Source organism: Tachyglossus aculeatus, chromosome 8, assembly GCF_015852505.1.
Source record: "Tachyglossus aculeatus isolate mTacAcu1 chromosome 8, mTacAcu1.pri, whole genome shotgun sequence".
Classification (NCBI taxonomy): Eukaryota; Metazoa; Chordata; class Mammalia; order Monotremata; family Tachyglossidae; genus Tachyglossus; species Tachyglossus aculeatus.
This window is the reverse complement of record NC_052073.1, coordinates 13,571,391-13,578,237: the sequence shown is the minus strand read 5'-3', so window position 1 is coordinate 13,578,237 and position 6,847 is coordinate 13,571,391.

The following is a 6,847-nucleotide window of genomic DNA, read 5'->3' as shown; positions in this document are numbered from 1 at the left end:
AGGTTGTTGAGGAATCTTACAAGTGCAGAGAAGAATTGCACTCACCATCTCTTCATCAGCAATGGACTAGCAAAGGGCAGGGGTTGATTGTGGAACTTCACGGGGCAGGAGACTAGGTTTTTGTTATTAATTGGCATTTGTTAAGTACATACCATTTGCCAGCCACTGTACTAAGAGCTGGGGTAAATATAAAATAATTGGGTGGGATACAGTCCGTGACCCACATGGAACTCACAGTCTTAATTCTTAATCCTCATTCTACAGATGAAGTAACTGAGGCCCAGAGAAGTTAAGTGACTTGTCCAAGGTCACACAGCAGACAAGTGGCAGAGCTGGGATTAGAACCCAGGACCTCTGACTCCTAGGCTCATGCTCTTTCCCCTTGGCCATGCTGCAACCCTGTGGGTTATCCACTTAGTTTTTCAGGTTTGATTTAAGGTTATCGTGGAAAGTTTTGCTTTCTAGCATGCAGCTATGAATCAGGTCCGAGAGTTCAGGAAACTTGGAGGTTTGGAATCTTGAATAACCCTCAATGTATTTCGGAGAGTAAGAATGAGACCTGAAATTTCTTTCTCTACTTCCCCTGATTTTCCCCAACAAGTACACAAAATAACACAGGGACATCTATACTGAAGTGAAGTCTTTTGTAGAAAATTGGATTTCTTTTCAGTGGGACCAAATTTCTTTTCTCCTGGTTCTCAGGTGGCAGTTTGTAGTTTTTGATCTTCCTTCCATTCTCTGTTGTGGTCATCTTCTATAGTTGCACGAATGTGTGTGTGTGTGTGTGTGTGTGTGTGTGTGTGTGTGTGTGTGTGTGTGTGTGTGTCTCGGATTAGGGAAAAGGCTGTAGTGCTTCTGCACATATCTTTATGCTCTATTGCTTTGCCTTAACTGTAATTTATTTTAGTATCTGTCTTCCCCACGGTGCTTAATACAGCATTTGGCATATAGTAAATGCTCGACAAATACTATATTGTTACTATTACTATTAGTAGTAGTATATAACTTCTGTTTAGAGGATAGTAATTTCTAGAGTTATTTCTTTCCTCCGGTTTAAATATAGATATCAAGGTGGTCCTTTTCCTCTCTTATGCCCCATCTTTCTCTTACAAATATTCTCCCAAATTGTAACTATTGGGATCACAATACTTTTCATTCCTTTAGTTCTTTAGGATGAAGATGATCAGGATTTGCAGATATGAAAACTCAACCTATTTAAACAGCCTTTCAGCAAGCTCTTCCTCACTCAGACAGTGAGCTACCTTTATTGATTCTCAGGTCACAATTCCCTCATTATAAAGATAGAAATAACCCAAAAAAAAAAAAATCCCCTCAGGACCCTTTGGCTTTTTAATCTGCAATGGCACATTAGTGAAACTGCGGAGTGGACTGAATTAAGAGTCATTACAAATGCCTAGCATGAAGAAATCTAACAGAAAAATGGATGAGGAATACAAAAATGAAATGTATTGAATGACTCTGGAAGGGCCCAGAACAGAAAGCAGGAGGCCGCAAATTATATTCCCCAATCTACAGCTTGCCTGTTGTGAGACCCTGGACAAGTCACTTAACTTCTCTGTGCTTCAGTTTCCTCATCTGTACAATGGAGATAAAATACGTATTCTCCTTTTCACTGTGAGCCTCAGTGTTGGGCAGGGACTGTGTCCAATCTGGTTGTTTTGTGTTTACCCTAATGCTAAGCTCAATGATTGGCACATAGTCCGTTGTTGGGTAGGGACCATCTCTATATATTGCCAACTTGTACTTCCCAAACACTTAGTACAATGCTCTGCACACAGTAAGCGCTCAATAAGTATGATTGAATGAATGAATAAATGCCTTAACTAAGGAACATAGCTTTTAGGTGGTGGAGAGCAACAAATAAAAGTCAGTGTGGCCAAGAGTCTTGAGGTGAGAGGGTGGTTCCCACACAGAGGGGCTTCCTCATGGTGCAGACTCAATTTTATTAACATGATGCATCTATATAGGAATTTTCTTTACAGTGGCTTAAGTAGCTCTGAGTCAAAGTGTTTTAGCAAGAAGATTTCATCTGACTTGGAGCAGCAGTGTGGCCTAATGGAATGAGCATGGGCCTATTTATTTATTTATTTATTTTATTTATTTTATTTGTACATATTTATTGTATTTATTTTATTTTGTTAATATGTTTTGTTTTGTTGTCTATCTCCCCCTTCTAGACTGTGAGCCCGCTGTTGGGTAGGGACCGTCTCTATATGTTGCCAACTTGTACTTCCCAAGCGCTTAGTACAGTGCTCTGCACACAGTAAGCGCTCAATAAATACGATTGAATGAATGAATGAATGAGAGTGAGAGGACCTGAGTTTTTATCCCAGCACTGCCAATTGCTTGCTGTGACTTTGGGAAAGCCCCTTAATTTCTCTGTGCCTCAGATTCCTCAGCTGTAAAATGGGGATTAACTCATACTCCCCCTCCTAGACTGTGAGGCCCAGGAACTGTGTCCAGCCTGATAAACTTGTATCTACCCCAGCGCTTAGAACAGTGCCTGGCATGTAGTAAATACTTAACATATACAATAAAGCAAGCTAAATAAACAGTACCCTCTTTGACAAAAACTTTCAGTCAACTTCTCCAGCTCCTCCACCTCTTTCATATTCCCTTCTTCCAGTCAATTTTTCCAGCACTTCCCTCACCCCCTTGTTCCCTTTGTCTGCTTCCCCACTCTCTTCTTCCCTACTCCCTTATTCTGTACTTCTCAGAACCTGAATTTTGGTGAGCTACCCCATGGGGATCAGAGGTTCAGCACCCCCATCACATGTAAAAGCCATCGGATGAACAGCTTATCCCTCGCCTGCACTCACTGTGAAACATGCTTTTTCTGAGGGGTGAGTTTGGCCTTTGCTGGTCCAAGTGAACAGACTTTAATTCCCACTTCTGTATTGGTTCCGAGTAACAAACTAAATGTGCTGTGGGAAGTGCATCATTCAGAAAGCTTAGAGGAAGTCATTAGCTACCCATTAGTCCTCAATCAATGGTATTTACTGAGCACTTACTGTGTTCAGAGCACTATATTAAGTGCTTGGGAGAGTTCAAAGCAACAAAATCAGTGGACACGTCCCTGCCTGCAAGGAGTTTACAGTGATTATTATTATTATGCCATTTGTTAAGTGCTTACTGTGTGCCAGGCACTGTACTAAGCACTTTGATGGATACAAGCAAATCGGGTTGGACTCAGTCCCTGTCCCACATGGGGCTCATAGTTTCAATCCCCATTTTTCAGATGAGGGAACTGAAGCCCAGTGAAGTGACTTGCCCAAGGTCATGTAGCATGCAAGTGGCAGGGCCAGGATTAGAACCCAGGAGCTTCTGACACCCAGGCCCGGGCTCTAGCCACCTTGTCATATTGCTTCCAAAAAGACGACTTGGAGGAGATACGATCTTAGTAGAGGAAGTGGCAGCTATAAGGAAAATCGTTAGTGGGTTACTTTTGATTGTAATTATCACCAACTGCATTAACAGAATGCCTATGGTGTTCAGAGCTCTTTATCAGAGGCTAGAGCATATCACTCAGAAGGAATTAAGATACTGTGCTTATCCCAGGGTAGCTCACTGTTGAACATGCAATGTTTATTATGATCAACTCTTCTTCCAGTGTTTTCTAAATCCAGACATTTCATCAGGTCAGTTAGTGCTGGGGCCATGAAGCAAACACAGATACTCAGTTCTGACAAAAGAGTCTGGGTCACTTTAAAATGGACAGATTTCAGACACTCAACTGCTGAAGCTTTGTGCTAAGATAATAACCTACTAGAGTCCCTGATTGCATTGTGTTTGTTTAACATCTGGGATCTTGCCTATAAGCTGTGCTTGGAAGAATAAAGAAGCCATTCATCTAAAGTATTCAGATTTTGGCCTTAATTAAAATGCAAAATAAGTATGTAAAGGCCAACGTGCATGAATTATATATACATTGTACATGCTGGTAGATTTCCATGTATTTAGTTTTGTGTATAAACTTAAGACAAGAGTGGCAGTGCAAATGTAGCCAAAAGAAGGTAACGTAACTCTGACTGTTTGTACTTGGCAAATTGGAAATGAATCTTTTGTAATCAAATTAATTCTCTTCTCCCTTTCTTAGGCCAGTATTTTCAGGGAGTTTTTCCAGTTTGGATCTATAAAGGGCTAATCCTAGACCCTTGTTATTCAAATGGGGGTCGCCTTTGGTCTTTTAAAAACTTTCCCTCACCTGATTCCAGAAGCAAAGCCATTTCTCTCTGTTATTTCTATGCGGAAAGTTCCCAGACGAGGAACCTCAAATACCCTCAAACTAACACTTGCAGAAAAGGCGCACAATGAACCGAAGGACTTCAGAGACTGATTGACAGACCACAGTAGTGTCTATAGTACAGACTTAAATAGTTTGAGGGGTAGGATAACTAATCCCCCTCCAAAGTTGGGAACTGGAGGGAGGGTGAAGCAAACACGGCTTTCATTTCAGACAAAATATTATGTAGAGTACAGAGATTAATCTAGTTCCAAGGTGGAAATTTTTAACATGTGCATGATAAGTTGAGAGGTTGTGATGTGCCTCAGAAGTACAAAGTCAGAATAGGACTTTTTTGTAAGACAAAATTAGATTTCAAAATCCATTGACTGCTGTGAGAGGCAAGACTTTCAAAAAGACTGAATGGAAAAAACAATCCCAGGTGCATAAAGAATCCTTTTTCAGAACTGTCATTTGCTGGCAGCCTCCTTTTTGTTGGTATTTAAGGAGGTGATAATATTTGCCATGTTATTCGCAATCTTTTTTATTATTGTATTTGTTAAGCTTTACTATATTCCAGGCACTATACTAAGCACTGGGGTAGATAAAAAGCTAATCAATTTGGACAGAGTCCATGTCCCACAAGGGGCTTAAAACCATAAACCCCATTTTATAGATAGTGTAACTGAGACACAGGGAAGTGAAGTGGTTTTCCCAAGGTCACACAGAAGACAAGTGATGGCGTCTGGATTGGAACCCAGGTCAATCAGTCAACGAATCAATTGTATTTATTTGGTGTTTACTGTGTGCGGAACACTGTACTAATCACTTGGGAGAGTACAATGCAACAGAGTTGGAAGACATTCCTTGCTCACAATGAGCTTACAGTCTAGAGGGGGAGAAAGACATTAATATAAATAAATTACAGATGTGTACATAAGTGCTTTGGGATTTTGAGAATGGTGATTAAAAGGAGCAAATCAGGGGGATGCAGAAAGGAGTGGGAAAAGAAGAAATGAGGGCTTAGTCAGGAGATGTGCCTTTAATAAGGCTTTGAAGGTGGGGAGAGTAATTGTCTGTCAGATATGAAGAGGGAGGGTCTTTTAGACTGTGAGCCCACTGTTGGGTAGGGACTGTCTCTATATGTTGCCAACTTGTACTTCCCAAGCGCTTAGTACAGTGCTCTGCACACAGTAAGCGCTCAATAAATACGATTGATGATGATGAGGGAGGGCTTTCCAGGCCAGAGGCAGGGAGTGATCGAGGGGTTGGTGGTGAGATAGATGAGATTGAGGTACAGTGAGTACAGTTAGGTCCTCTGACTCCCAGTTCTATACACTTTCCACTAGGCCATACTGCTTTTCTGAATACCATTCAAATATTGGGTTCCCTGGTTGGCATATTCAGTAGCATAGACGCTTTCGTTGCATATTGGGTGAGAAAGAGAGACAGATAGGCCGGCAATCTCATCCTCAACCTCTGGCCTGGTCTGTGCCTTATACTCTAGGAGTGACTGTCCAAACAATCAGAAAAGTGCAAGGATCCCCACAGGCCAGGAACCTCAGGCAGCTGGAAACTTGACTTGTTGGGAGAGAAAAAGAAAGAATTGTAACTTTGCGTATTTTACTTCTGAATTTACAACTTCTTCTTGGGGATTTTCCCTGCAGAGTTACACACTCGTCTACTTGGTGATAATAAATATAGTATTTATTAAGGGCTTATTTTAGGCCACACACAGTGTTAAGCATGGGGTTAGGTACAAAATAAGATTGGACACAGTCTCTGTCCCAAAAGGAGCTTACCATCTAAGAATCTTGAAGGTGTCACCCCTAGAATAATCACATATTGACTCCGTCTTAGGTCCTCAGAGGCAAAAAAAGAGAAGACTAATAACATTGTTCCTACTTGGTGCAAGAATATGAGCAATGCTATACTGGGACACACCCGTGATCCATTTAGTCTAGAATGCCGTCTCCAGTCCTGGCACCAAAGATGCTTGTAGAAGCAGTGGGGAAATCACCTTCTTCCATTCATCCTTATTCATTCATTCATTCATTCAATCGTATTTATTGAGCGCTTACTGTGTGCAGAGCACTGTACTAAGCACTTGGGAAGTACAAGTTGGCAACATATAGAGACGGTCCCTACCCAACAGCGGGCTTACAGTCTAGAAGGGGGAGAAGGATGACAAGGATGCTGCGAGAGTTGGATGTTAAATACATTTTAAAAAAACAGTGAAATGTTTTGGGTTCCTCAGTGGATTAGAACCATTGCCACTTTTTCTTGTTAAAAGGCACTTGAAAAAAATGTTAACAGAGAAAATACCTCATATATAATAATCATAATGATAATTATGGTATTTGTTAAGCGCTTACTATGTGCCCACTTTTTCTTGTTTAAAGGCACTTGAAAAAAATTAGTTAATAGAGGAAATACCTCATATAATAATAATGATAATAATAGTAATTGTGGTATTTGTTAAGCACTTACTATGTGCCAAGCACTGTACAAAGTGCTGGGATGGATACAAGCGACTCGGGTTGGACACAGTCCCTGTCTCAAGTGGGGCTCACAGTCTTAATCCCCTTTATACAGATGAGGTAA